Source organism: Mastigoproctus giganteus, chromosome 4 (genome assembly GCF_048544385.1).
Source record: "Mastigoproctus giganteus isolate SK-2022 chromosome 4, ASM4854438v1, whole genome shotgun sequence".
NCBI lineage: Eukaryota > Metazoa > Arthropoda > Arachnida > Uropygi > Thelyphonidae > Mastigoproctus > Mastigoproctus giganteus.
In genome coordinates, this window is record NC_143578.1 from 146,272,601 (window position 1) to 146,287,080 (window position 14,480).

The 14,480-nt window shown below is 36.6% G+C and overlaps 1 pseudogene across 1 annotated transcript in view; it reads right to left on the minus strand.

Annotated features, from left to right (window-relative positions):
• LOC150087118 (DET1 homolog) overlaps nucleotides 1-14,480 on the minus strand; it is a 55,884-nt pseudogene that overhangs the window by 17,475 nt on the left and 23,929 nt on the right. The window contains exon 3 of the transcript XR_016546871.1: nucleotides 2,319-3,920. The product of XR_016546871.1 is annotated as a DET1 homolog (transcript). The remainder of the gene's footprint in view (nucleotides 1-2,318; nucleotides 3,921-14,480) is intronic.

Genomic DNA, 14,480 nt, shown 5'->3' on the forward strand with positions numbered 1-14,480 from the left:
GTACAGGAAGCACCATGAAATGTCTGAGAATAATCTGTAATAATTCTTTAAGAAATTAAAGGCAGATTATACTTCCACAGGTTTAAGTGCCCATTATTTCACGAATTTCCAGTTTATTTTCTTTCATTATTTGCAAGAGGAGAGGTAACACAACTGTCCTCGTGCAGCTGGCTGTTTGACATGGTTATATGTACCTATCGAAAAGCAACCACCGCATACAACTGCTGTATTCCTCCCCCCCCCCCCACAAATAAAATGGTTTATGTTCATTTCAGAAATACACGTCCTCAGTTTTTACACTAAACTAAGGACGGGGAACAACTTTCCCAATGGGAAAAAAAAAAAAGCAGGCAAAATTTAACTGGCAATACTTAGTCTAATTTAAACATCGAATTCAAAAATGTCATCCCAAATATGACAAAAAATGTCCAAATAACATATAGCCTAAACCTAAAAATAAGAGAGACAGATACTGATGCATTTTAATTGAAATACCTTGTGTGTGTGTGTGTAACTTTTTTTTTTTTGTTTATTTTTCCCTGCTATTCTCTTGTACATTATGGACTACATGTTGTTGTTGTTATTTGGTTTTTAGGAGCATTAGCAACTATGGCCATATTGCTCCGAGGATATGAGGTGGTCATTCCTCTGACCTTTCTGCATCCTCAGTATTTGGTGGCCACGGGATCGAACCCCGGTCTAATCAAGAAGCGTGTGCTACGCACTGCCGCTCCTGCCCACCTGGCTACGGAGGCACCGTGGACTACACGTGTGCACCAAATTTCACTTCAATCTGATTAATGATCCAGACATCTGTGAATAGGGATACTTTATAAATCCTGCAGAACCGTAGATTGTAAAGAATCCCCCCCACCCAAATTCCCAATAGTACACTAAACTTACAGTACAGTACACTAAATTTTTTTCCCTAATCCTCCATACATGCTACATCAATTCAAGTTTGGAAAACAGTAAAAGGTCAAAGGTCAAATTAAATGGGCAATGTTAAATTCAGTTTTGGAAAAAATCTAGACTATTTTCAAAGAGGCACAATGACAGGACACTACACTGCAGACGTGTCCATTTATCAGATATAAAATCAAGTCAGTCGTCCCAAGTCAACCATTGCCAGAATTTTAATGTAGTGGAAAACAGAAGGAAATATCACTATTCACCCAATCTCTGATAATGCAACTACTAATGATTTTCATAGCCCACTAGCTGTTAAACTATGCTGTAACAAGCCACCAAAGCCATCTTTGTTTGCACTCATAGGACAAACTATGCAAGGGAATGATGAAGGTTTTACCAACTAATTACTAGAATACGATGAAATATGATGGAATAATGTGCTTTCCTTAAAGGGGAAAAGCTTTGATTCACAATGAAAGCTTTTCCCCTTAAACTCTAGTCTACTATGGCAAATAGAGCTGAACAATGAACCTTGCATAAGTAACCAAAAGGTAAAATAACTTGGCAAATCATATTGCATAATTCACAAATTACATAGATGAACCTGGGTGTGGTGTAAGCTCAAAGAATAGTTTGGTGCATACAACAATAAATAAATCCAATAAAGTTCAGTTGCATTATGTTAAGTTGATTACATGATTATAGCCACTGACTGTTTTGCACAAGCTAGTAATTCTAATGTCTATGTGACATCCTGGAGGTGGTAGATGACTTTCATCAACCGGTGAAATACCACCACTTTGCTTATTGGAGGCTTGAAGTGGTGAAACCCATGTTTAGTCTCTAGAGCAAAGTTTCCGGCATCCCCCTCTCCCCATATTTCTCCTTCAACCCATGCACGGTACTAAGTACTATAGGTTTTGATACCTTTCGTGTTTGGGGTTCTCATAAAAAAAAAAAAAAAAACTTTATGCTATTTACATTTTTGGAATTCTATAGAAAAGGGTACCTATATCAGAACGGCAATGCTCTGTGTCATGCAAACTTGTTCGCTAACATATTTGAAGAAAATACTGTGGAAAATACTTTAGTAGCCCACAGTTATGATTATAATCTAATTTGAGATGTTACAGGATAACAACTGCAAGCCAGATCAGGGTACACAATGTTTGTGAATGAACTAGCTACTACTGCACTGAGAAATGAGTGGCATGGAACTCCAGTATCTACATAAAAAAAAATCGTGCTGAGTGTATCCTGCATTATGACTTTGTCATAATTTAAAACCCATGATAGTTGCAACAGATATAGAATTTTGCTTTCTTTAACTATAATTTCTTCCCTGCCCCTAGAGCTCCAGTAAATGATGGAATATAGTGTATGCTGAAGGAAAATAATTATCTTACCTGATTGGATGATCACCACAAGCCTTTGGTCTTTCCAAGACAGATACTCATTTATCATCATAACTAAAAAGTGACAGGTCAAGGTAAGGACTACTACTGTATGACTGTGAACTTATTGGTAACTGGGCAAGGAGTCGTTTCACAGCTTCAGTGTGCCCCCCATAACGAGCATTAATTATTAATTATAGTCTGTTTAGATCGCTGTTGCAAAAGACGTGCATGAATATTATTGGATGGTGAGCAGGCAAGCTGGGATTCTGAATGAAGTGCTGCATTTCGAAACAAGTCACAGAAATTTTCAAAAAGTTCTAATAGTTCTTCTGATGTATTCTCATAAACTGCCAATACCTCAGTTGTCAAAAGGTTATATATAACAAAAAATGCTGGCTGGGAATTTGGATAGCTAACACGAAGAGTGATCACGTCTTCACTGGCATACTTGATAAGCAAGTGATTTTCATCCAGAAGTTGCATTTTCCACATTCGTAACTGACAAAGTTGATCAAAATGTTGGAAAAACCTTCTCAAAGGTTGGGGAGAATATGTTTTTTGGCTTTCAGCTGCTGCTCTGTGATAAAGAAAACCTACGGACGATGTTTCAATGCACTTATTGCAAGTTCTCTATAAGGGCGATAATGTTTTCTGGAAGTACATTCATGTAACATTGCAGATGTAACTAGAAAATCATCATCTTCATGGCAAACCTTCCAATCATTCGAACATTTACAAATTTTCACTCAGAAGTTACCTGAAATATGTGTATTGTTTGATGTTGTACTGAAAGAACAGCTAGAGTATCCTTATAGAGGTATAAGCCTTGATTATGAGAAAGAAAAATCTTATCAGTTTTAAAAGTTCTTTTATCGCACAATTTGCCATTTTGTATATCTACAAGATGTAATGAATAGTCTTCAAGGGGAGACCTTTGGTTTGGTGAAAGTGATTCATTATTTCTATAAATGTCAAAGAAATGTGGAGGAAGTGCATCAGAAACATAGGCAGCTGAACCAACAATGACATATTTACCATCATCTGTGAATAGACTGCACTCCCTATTTAACTGTTCTCCACTAGGAGCCACTTTAACAGCATGTTTCAATCTAAAGAAATGCTCAAAAATTTCATTCCTTATTTTTGAAGATTCAGGATCTGGTCCACATGCTGTATGTTCTCCCTGAGCATCCTTTAACAGTTCTTCAGCAGCAGCAGGTCCTCTATATTCATAAATTTCTATAGAAGTCTGATCTGATGAAAAGGCAACAAAGTACCGACCATCCGGACAGAACTTTCTCAAGAAACAAGGAGGTTTTTCTACATTGATCACAGTAAAATTAGGAAATACATTTTGATGGAAAGCTCTGGCTACGTAAAAGTGGGCAACAGATTGCTTGGCAGGATATGTTTCTCGTCTTATCAACCGTAATATGACATTCTGTGGAGGGATTTTCCTTGGTATTATTGTATGTTCCTCTTGACTCGGATGCCTCTTTAAATAGTCACTAAATGTTGACGAATAACTTGATCTCAACCGTTGACAAGTCTCCTGATGTCTGTGTCGGTTAACAAGAACGAGCCTCTCCTTTACATGAGACCCATGTCCACCTATGTGAATTAAAAACAAGAACTATACATATAATTCAGAAATGGATTTCTAACCAATATAGAATAAAATTTAATGTTTAGAAGACTAAGTTTTGAATTAGATGCTACTATCAGTATACAGGGTGGTCACTGGTTGTTGTTGTTTAATAATACAGGTCGACCATCACTAATCCGGCAGTGTTGGGATTGGTGGTTATTTTAGCACATACATTTTACCCAACAGTTAACCACCTTCTTCTACGTTGACTGCCAAGCTAGTTTAAGAAAAAAATTCCCCAGGGACCAAAAATATTTAGGAAATAGTTTGATTAGTAATTCTAAAATAAATATTGCAATGCCAGTGTTTTGTTTTTTTCGCTTAAAATATAAAAAAATATATAAATGTCTTTATTCATGTCACATATATGTGACATGAATAAAGACATAAGTTAGTTACTTTACTTCTTGTGAAGCCGTGTCGGCCACATACATGTGACGCTATTACAGCATCCATCATATTGTGTTGTGTTGTAAAAAAAAAAAAAAAAATCTAAAAAGGAATGACTAAAAGAAAATTATTAATAATAATAATAATTTTCTTACTAAGATAAGAGGAACTGAGAGAAATTGCTGGAATTTACAATTAAGCAGAGTTAAACTTCTCACAGATACACCGCTGTCGAGTTTTCTCAGAAGTTCAACTTTATCTGTTATGTATGGTGTTTGCACTTTACACCACGAGAGGCACTTCCTTTATATATTGGAACCATGGCTGGGGCTAAATGTGAGCAGGTTATAATAATAAATCCAGAAAAACAAGTGGGAATAGTTTGCCAATGTTTATGAGTTTGCGCCAACAGCTAATGCTGCAACCAACGCCACCAAAGCGGCAGGTCGGTGCACTGACCCAGGAAATTTGAAATTACGTTCATGGAAATTATGTCCGAATTAGCGGTGGAACCGGATTATTGGTGGCCGGATTAGTGATGGTCGACCTGTATATACTTTCAGGACCTGAAAACAATGAAAGAAGTTTATGTAAACGTGTCAATTCTGAGCAGTAAAGGAACTATGAATGTTTGAATTAAAAAAAAAAAAAAAAAAAGGCTAGTGAGTTTAATAGTTAAAAAAAAATAGCAGTAATAGTTATTACTTTATTTGAAAATATGATTAGTTACAAAAAGATATACAATATATAAAAATATTTGCACCTCAAGACAGCTAAGGCAAGAGGAAATTCACAGGAATGAAATAAGGTCAGAATAAGAAGTAATCCCTATTAAATGTTTATTCATGGGTACATGTTTATGACTGAAAACTCCATACCATTTTTTTAAAATCAAACAGCCATAACTCCATAACCATTCAGAACTAGACCCAAGTTTAAAAACTTATTTTCATTGCTTTCAGGCCCTCTTGAAAGTATAGGCCATATTATGGAACACCCTATATAAATTGACTTAAATGCATATAAAAAAAAGGATCATAAGTGTTACAACAAAACATGATGGCAGAGATTTTAACACTATCTTTAATTTGTTAAATGTGTTTAATTTGCAAGGACAGTGTTAAAACCTCTGCTTTTACACTATCAAGGTCTCTTAATTCTCTGAGAAATGTCAGAGGTTTTTAAAATTTAACACTGTTTAACTATTCTGATTTAACCTACCGTCAGTTACACAACACCTGACAGCTGCCTCCCAAAAACGTGTTATGTATAAATCAGTAATTAATAATTAAAACAATGAAATTTTTTTCTATCTTCCTTTTTAGGAAGGTTTTTTAACCTTCCGAAAAACTTTCATTCAAACTGTTTTGACAGGTTGGACAGACAACTTGTGTAATTGTTGTCTGTCCAACATGTACCGATCAGTGTTCTCAAGAAAATTTTGCCAGCCAGGTGACATTATGAAGTAGCCAAGTGAGGAAGTTTAATACTTCACAATATTATAAAATTTTCTGTTACGTATTTATAAATGTGACTTAAGCGATCCAGAGCAAAAATTAATTGCATAATTTAACATTATATGCTCCTGTCACATTGATCTCAATTGCATGGCATGTTCAAATTAATATTGATCAAGATCAGTGAGTAGTACCATACGGTACCGCAAGAATCGCTTAAATTTCAGCTGGGCGGTCAGTTAAATTCGCCGGGTGGTGCGCCCATTCAATATGTCCTGGGGAGAACACTGCCAATGTACCAATTAAAATGTTCAGAAAGTAAAAAAATTGTTTACTAGGAATTAAAAAAACAAGAACCTTATCAGGTTTCACATGATTATTTACTGATTTTACCTTTTGCTTCACGGTACTAGTTTCGCTTTCAGCATCTTGTAAACATGTTGCTCACATGTGTAGGAAGTGTCTGCAATGGAAAGTACTTCCTCTTTGTAGGTTTTATGTTTAACTGTTGTACAAAATTATTTTCTGTCTCAGTTATTATTGTTAATAATAACTTTTATTTTAATAATAATTTTACAGAAGAATTCTGATGGGATTCTTCCTCTTGCTCAGATTAAGAACCTGAGGGGGCACAGATTCAAACTGAGGAAAGACAGTTGTAGAATAGATGTGCAGAAATTTTCCTTTAGCCAGTGGGTAGTTGATTGGTGGAACAGACTTCCATCTTTTGTTGTGGAAGTTGATAGCCTAAATAAATTTAAGGCTGAGCTGGACAGGCATTTGGAACGAATGGAGGGGTGAAATTTGAGGTTTTTTTTTTTTTTTTTTGCTGATGCTGCATATGCTTGCTTTCTTGCATCGTATGCCTCTACTAATGCTAACTGACGTAAAATGGTTTCTTGCTTGAGCTATTATTAATCTGTTTATTCCTTTATTTGTTTGACAAAGCATAATGCGTGCAAATGTTAAGATAAATTTTGTATTCTTAACAGTTCTCTGAACTAGAAAATGAAGTGATTGCTAGGTTGAAATAATGTATATTTTTTACTAACTTTGTATTTTCATTTTCAGCAATATATATATTTTTAAATGACATGTAAAAACAGCATTTTTGATATTTTAATTTTTTTTTATTAAAAACTACATATAATAAGTACTACAATCCATTAAGAAATAAAAAAAATACTGCAACAGTATTTTTTTAAATTTCTTAATGGATTGTAGTACTTATTGTATGTTGTAGTCAAGCAAAATTTAATTTTTCCCTAAACAAAATCTGGGTACTTATCAGGTTCTGTGTGACTGTGTTTGTAACAAACAGTGGTGCAACTGCTGCCAGGTTAACAAGAGTAAATATCAATATATCATTTGTTAATAACAAATGTATAAATTAAATCCATGTAATGTTCTATAACTGTCACTCAGCTGGTAGGTTGCAAAAATTTTTAAGCAGGCTGAAAAAAAGTTAACACTGAGTTATGGTATATTGTCGCAGAAATGTATCATAAATACAGTGGATCCCTGCTTTACAATATTAATCCATTCCAGAGACACCATCGTATAGTGAAAATATTGTAATGTGAACCCAATAATACATTGTTTTTTGGTAATTCGTTCCAAGCCTTCGGAAGTTGAAATTTTCACTATATAACAAAGCTATTTATTCCTCTAAAAGGTGATTTATCAGTTTACACAATGTTGTATGCGAATTCAATACAGTAAATTTATGTCAAATAAGCACAACATAAAAAAATCACTTTAACTAAAGGACGCAAAAACAAAACATGCAGCCAACACATTTACAAATGTTGCTGTTGGCTAAGAGGAAGGACCACATGGTCCAGTCGGAAACAATTGTAAGCCCATCGTAAAGTGAAATAAGTAGGTGCCGGTTAACAAATATAATTAAATTTCAAAAAAACGAATTCAAATCAACAAAAACCAATTCAAATGCACTACATTTCTATCGTTATCATATGTTCGGTTATAAGAACGAACTTTGAATGCCTTTGTGATATTTTTCTAAAGCGCATTTCTGGAGTGCACTACCATAAAACAATAAAAACAATTTGCACTTTCCAGTTTATTGGGCTTTGATGTTAGTGCAATCTATTATAAATGGATAGTAAACTCGATCTTATTGCATTTGCGATAATACCGATAGCTGTAATTCTGAGTTTTTGCATTATCATGGTGAAATCCCCTTCCATGAAACTTTCAGTCATATAAAGAACATAAATAAATTTTCAGAATCTCTTCATTCCTATTTTTTAAGCTTTAATTGATAAGGTTAAAAAAATGTAAATTTGTTCTTTATATCTTTACTTTTATAACCTGTGGATAATATTCCTCTTATTTTCGCTTACTAGGATTGCCATTTAATAGAATTAAAATTCAATTCACAAATGTGATCACAATGACCAGTGCTTACTACATATCATATAGGAAACCAATCATAAAGTGGGGTCCACTGTATTGTATCATATATTTTAACGATAAAATTGATGAAAGTTTTTCCACACATATTTACACAGGGTAAGTCAAAAATAGCTTCAATCCTCGACATTTTATTATGTTCACAGGAAGAAACTACACTCATAGCTGTAGTGAAACAGTTAACATTTATACAGGCTGATCATTTTATTTTCAGAACAGCAGTAGCACTGAAGTTTCAGCAAACTGTAGTAGTAGATGGCAGGAATGTGTATATCCAAGAATATGCTGACACTGTTGCAAGTTCAACGAAAACTTGCAATAATGAGAACAGCAATTTAAGTGGCACAGGTGTATTACTGGTTGAGAATCTGTGGCCAAAATAATCGCTTTCAGACTTATCATGAAATGATTTCAGGGACTGCTTCCACAAGCAGGTTCATCAATGCCACAAGTGTATAAAGAGTATTTTAAAAAGGAGAGAGCACTGGCAGACCTCAGTGAAAAATATTAAAATTAAGGTGGGTCCATTCTGCAAATTAAACAATCAATTTGCATAGATAGACAACCAGCAGTAATGCAGCACACATCACAATAGTATTAGTAGTGGCAAATGATGCAAGAAAGCAAGTTTATACGACATGAGCCAAGAGATATTGCCCCCAATAGTTTGTCTAGTTCTTCCTTGAATTTATTCAAACTACCCATATCCAGAACAAAACATGGAAGCTTGTTTTGGCAATCAACAACTTATTGGCTGAAGGGATACTTCAACACATCGATTCTGCAACCATCCTTCCTGAATTTGAATTTATGCCCCCTCAAGTGCAGTCTGAGCAAGAGGAAAAATCCCAACTGTATTGAGCTTGCTTGAGCCATTCAGACCCTTAAACACCTCAATCAAATAATCTTGCAGGTGTCCAGTCTACAGATACTACAATTAACAAAACTGAAGAAATTCCTGGTAACAGCACCCCTTTGTTCCCCCTCATCAATCTCATTGCCCTTCTCTGTACCCATTCCAGCAGTTCTACATCCTTCCTGAAATGAGACCTCCACCACACAATGTGGCCTGACCATTGCCTTATAACAATGGGGTAATCACCTCCTTATCCCTGCTAGCAAAATTTGTGTATATTATTTAAATAAAACCCCATGAGCTGTCCAGGCAGCCTGTCTCACTGCTGAGAAAATTTCATATCTGACTGTACAATTACCCCAGGTACTTTTCATTCTATACTACCCTGAGTCTAGTACCATACAGATGGTACATTACTCTGGGATTACTGCTTTCCATATACAGTACTTTGCATTTGTCAATGTTAAACTTCAATTGCCATTTCCAAGTCATCTGCCTAATTTTTCTAGATCATGTTGCAGCAGCATACCTTTATTACTGTCATTAACCACCCTGTCAACCTTAGTATCATCTGCAAAATTAGACATTAAGCCTGATATATGTTTAAAATATGTTCTTGTTTATACTCTGACATGACCATCAGGTCAGTGAAGTTTACAATAAATCATCAATATAAACATTAATTGTATTTAGCAGTCACAGACTTGAACTCCAGTCCACTCAAAGAGTGCATGCTATTGCACTCTCGCTCCTGACCACAATGGGCCCAGTTCGATCTTGTCGAACTTCACTAATAATATTGTTCCATTGATAAGCATTCTCTGTCTTCTCCACTCAAACATCCCTTTAACCACAGCAGTAACTTTTCCATAATGCTGCACAGCTCCAATTTGTACAGCAGTCTTATGTGTTCAAAAGCTTTCCTGAAATCCAAGTATATGATATCAAAATTATTTTTTTGCATCCCATTCCTTTGCCGCTTCATCATAATATACAATCAAATTGGTCAGACAGGATCTTCCCTTAATGAACCATAACTACACTCCTGTCTAGCTGGTCCTACATTACTTCTTTAACCAGTTACTCCAATATTTTCCTGGGAACATAATTGTTAAGCTAACAGGTCTTTAAATTACTGATGTCACTTTTAGTTCCCCTTTTATGAATTGGGGATACAATTTGCACATTTCCATTCCATAGAGACCTTCCCTGAATCCGAATTATGGCTAAGGGTTTGCTTACTTCCTTTACAGCCTTCTTTAATATAACTGGATCCATTTGTCCAGGTGCCATATTTATGTTTAACTTCAACAATTTCTCTTCCACTTTCCTTGCAGTAATTGAAAACAAAATCATTCAGCTCTCTATTAGTCTGATAAACTTCTGCCATTCTCCTCCTGTGTGAATATAGATGCAAAATACTTATTCAGTTTGTCAGCAACAGCGAAACCACTGATATCAAGTGGACAATGTAATTCATTCCCTTCTTTACTTATGCGAAGAAACTACTTTACATAAGTAGAGTTTCTTTGCATCCTTTGCCAAAGATTTCTCATAATTTGCATTGGCTTGACTAATCTCCTTTGTGACTTGATTGCAGACAAATTTATATCTGCCATAGTCTTCTGCATCACCTGATAATTTATATGCATCCTGCACATTTTTATTCTCTGCCATGTATCTCATTAGATCATATCTGAAATCCACTTAGGGCTAAACCTTGAAGAGGCTGAACCCTAAGTGGATTTTCCCTAAATGATTCCCATTTAGAATTTGTTGGTTCTAAATGGGAATTCTAAATGATTCCCATTTAGAAATAAGTGGATTTTCCCTGAATAATTCCATTTAGAATTTGTTGTTGATAACATCAATAGTTGGTCCCACTGTATAGACCTTTGCAAAAGCAAAAACCCTTCCCTTTACCCTTGATGGTAGTTACATCTTTAAGTAAATTCAACATCAATACACTGTGATAAATGCTGATAATCAGATGAAGAATATTGCTCTCTCTATCATGCTGCTGTAGAACATAGTCATTCGATAAATCTACATTAATGTCAATATCATAACCAATTTCATGCCAGATGTGCTCTAACATGGCTAACATGTGTTAATCAATGTAATGATCATCCTCTTCATATTAACAACAGTTGCAAGAGGTAGACTTATACACCGATGAGCCAAAACATTATGACCACCTACCTAATATGACGTTGGTCCTACACGTGCAGCCAAAACAGCTCGTACCCGGTGAGGCATGGATGCTACAAGATTCCTAAATGTGTCTTGTGGTATCTGGTAACAACACATAACCAGCAGATCCTTTAACTCCTGTAAGGTCTGTGGTTGAGACACTGCAGATCAGAGTTGCTGTTCGAATACAGACCATGCTCGATGGGATTGATGTCTAGAGAATTTGGAGGCCTGGGCAATACCCGGAAGTCTTCCTCATGTTCCGCAAACCAGTGTTGAACAATCCGGGCAGTGTGGCATGGCGCATTATCCTGCTGAAAGACAGCACCACCAGAGGAGAAGACTGTTGCCATGAAAGGGTGTACCTGGTCAGCAATGATGTTTAGGTAGACGTCAGAGTGCCCAGCACATGGATGTCTGGACCCAGGATATCCCAGCAGAACATAGCCCAAAGCATGACACCTCTGCCACCAGTTTGTTTTCATCCCACGGTGCATCCAGGCGGCATAAATTCCTCAGGTAAATGACGCACACGTACCCGGCTGTCCACATGGTGCAACAGGAAATGTGATTCATCGGACCAGACGACCTTCTTCCAATCACTCAAGGTCCAGTTTCGATGCTCGCGTGCCCATTGTAGGTGCTGTCACCGGTGAACTGTGGTTAGCATGGGCACTCTGAGTGGCCTGTGGCTACGCAGCTCCATTTTCAGCAGGGTTCGATGTACTGCATGTTGTGACACTTTACTCCCGTCACCAACATTCCAATTACCAGAGAGTTGCGCCACAGTTGCCCTTCTGTTGCCACATACCATCTGGGAGAGCCTTCGCTCATCTCGAGCCATGGTCATCCAACACCTCACAGGGAGTTCGTGGGTTTTCCCTCCTCAGAACACTTTCGGTAGGTCTGAGGAGGGAAACCCATGGCTGACCGTGAGCATCCCACCAGCAGTGCCGTTTTGGATATGCTCTGACCCAGTTGTCTGGCCATTACAATTTGGCTTTTGTCAAACTCACTTAAGTCCGCTACCTTTCCCATCTGAAGAACAAAAGTAATGCTGATTAATGGAGCTCAGTATCAGGTGTTTTTTATACCATGTCCCAGCCTGCGCTGTAGTTCACCTGCAGCTGCTTCGATTTGCATAACGACTCGCTGGTCAATGTTTTGGCTCATTGGTGTACATCTGGCTCTCAACATAATCCCACAAAAAGAAGTCTGATGGTGTAAGGTACAGCAAACAAGCTGGCCAAAAAATGGGACCAGCATTTTTGGTTCCACATTCTTATAGAATGTTAAGGGGGTGAACCATGTTGCTGGCAGAAGACACTGCTACTTGGATCACCTTGGGCAATTTGTGGGATCAGAAAGAACCAATGAATATTTTTTCTGTGAAGAACAAGCTGCAAACCACCTTTTTTGCAACTTGAGGGACAAAACATTAACTTTGAGATAGCTATTTTCCAAAACTATTTTGGGTTTTTCATTTTTCCACACTCTCACATTGTGTGTTCACTTTGCCTGCAACATGGGAAGTGCACATGATGCTAAAAAAAAAAGCAGCTCTTCCCCTTTTGCCATCTTGATAAAGAGTATCTACACAGAATATTTGACATCTGACCTTGTTAGCTGTACTAGCTCGTATTATTTTCAACTTGTATGGTTTTGGATGCAACCACCTTTACAATACTCTCCAGCCGACCGGGCTAGCCGGGTGGGTAAAGTGCCTGCCTGGCAAGCCAAAGGTCGCGGGTTCGATTCCCGCCTCGGGCTTGGATCAAAGTACTGCAAAAACCTTGGAAGGTGCATTATGGCCACAGAAGCCTATGCGCCAACAACTACCAAAAAAAAACAATACTCTCCATACTGTTTTATTTTGCAGTACACGAAGTTCTATGCTGGTTCAATACATCGATTTTGGTTCAATACATCGTGGCCTATGCATGAAACTCCTAATTTCCTCAAGTTTCCTCAGTTATGACATCACTAAAAGCCTTCTTAACATGGTGCACAAAACACCTGGTATCTAAGCTTATGCCAATCAAAATGAATAACTTCTCAGCAGAGTTTTATCAAACTTTGTACAAAGTTTTCACTTCACTCAAATAGAAATTATGGATATGGATAGAAGAAATAATTAACAATGTCATTTCTTCTATCCAAAAAATGCCCTGTGCTCTTGCTGCACCAGTGTATGTCACTATTTAGGTTTACACTACAGTGATGTGTGTGTGGGGGGGGCGGCATTACTTCAGTAATCAACAACAAACGAGCATGAAAATTCCAAGTTATCTATATCTACTTTTACATCTGTCAGCCCGTTGACCGTAGTGAACACATTTACAAAGTTGGGAAGTTGTGAAGCTGCTTTTGACTTATCCTGCATAAAAATACCCATTAAATTTCAGAAATGGGAATCTATAAAACTTAATATATATCTATTATTCTACTGAAATGTGGAGGAATGGCATTCAGAAAATTCATCATCGATCAAGCAAATCTGTTACATCCAGTGGGTGTACAAGACTACTCTGACAAAAAAAAAAAAAAAAAAAAAAAAATCAGCTATTCTGGATTATCAGGGCTTCCATTCACCATTTCATTCATGATATCCTATTTCCTATTAGGTCTAGCCACATCAAGCCCTCTTTCTACTAATACTCGCTTGCTTGATACCATCAATCAAAATTCTTTTTTATTATCAAAAATTTGCTTAACTAGTTTCCCATCTTCAGTTCTCTGCATGTCCATACCATTTTTAAATTTGCTTCACTTACTTCTAATTGCCCATAAATCTAACAAGTGAATATTATAGTACTGCAGTAAGTAGCAGCAACTCATAAAAATATACAAACTGTTCATCAATTCATGTACACTTTGCATTCTGCCTTTAGCTGTTTTGGCCATTCTAAATATGAATTTATCGTCGAAAAGAATGTTACATGCTGTTGTTTACAAAAATTTATATCGAAATTTATATCGAAATATATATAAATCCGGTAGCTGGTTTCCCTCTCAGAGGAAAATGTTTAGTTTTGTGAGTGTCCTGTGTGCAATTTAATGTTTTGTTGATGTATTTTTTATTGCATCTCTAACTGAGGTGAGATGGGATGGGCAAAACTGAATGAGGGAATATATCGCAGAAGAGAATATGATAGCTCAGTGGTCCACTTTGAAAACTATTACAGTAGCTG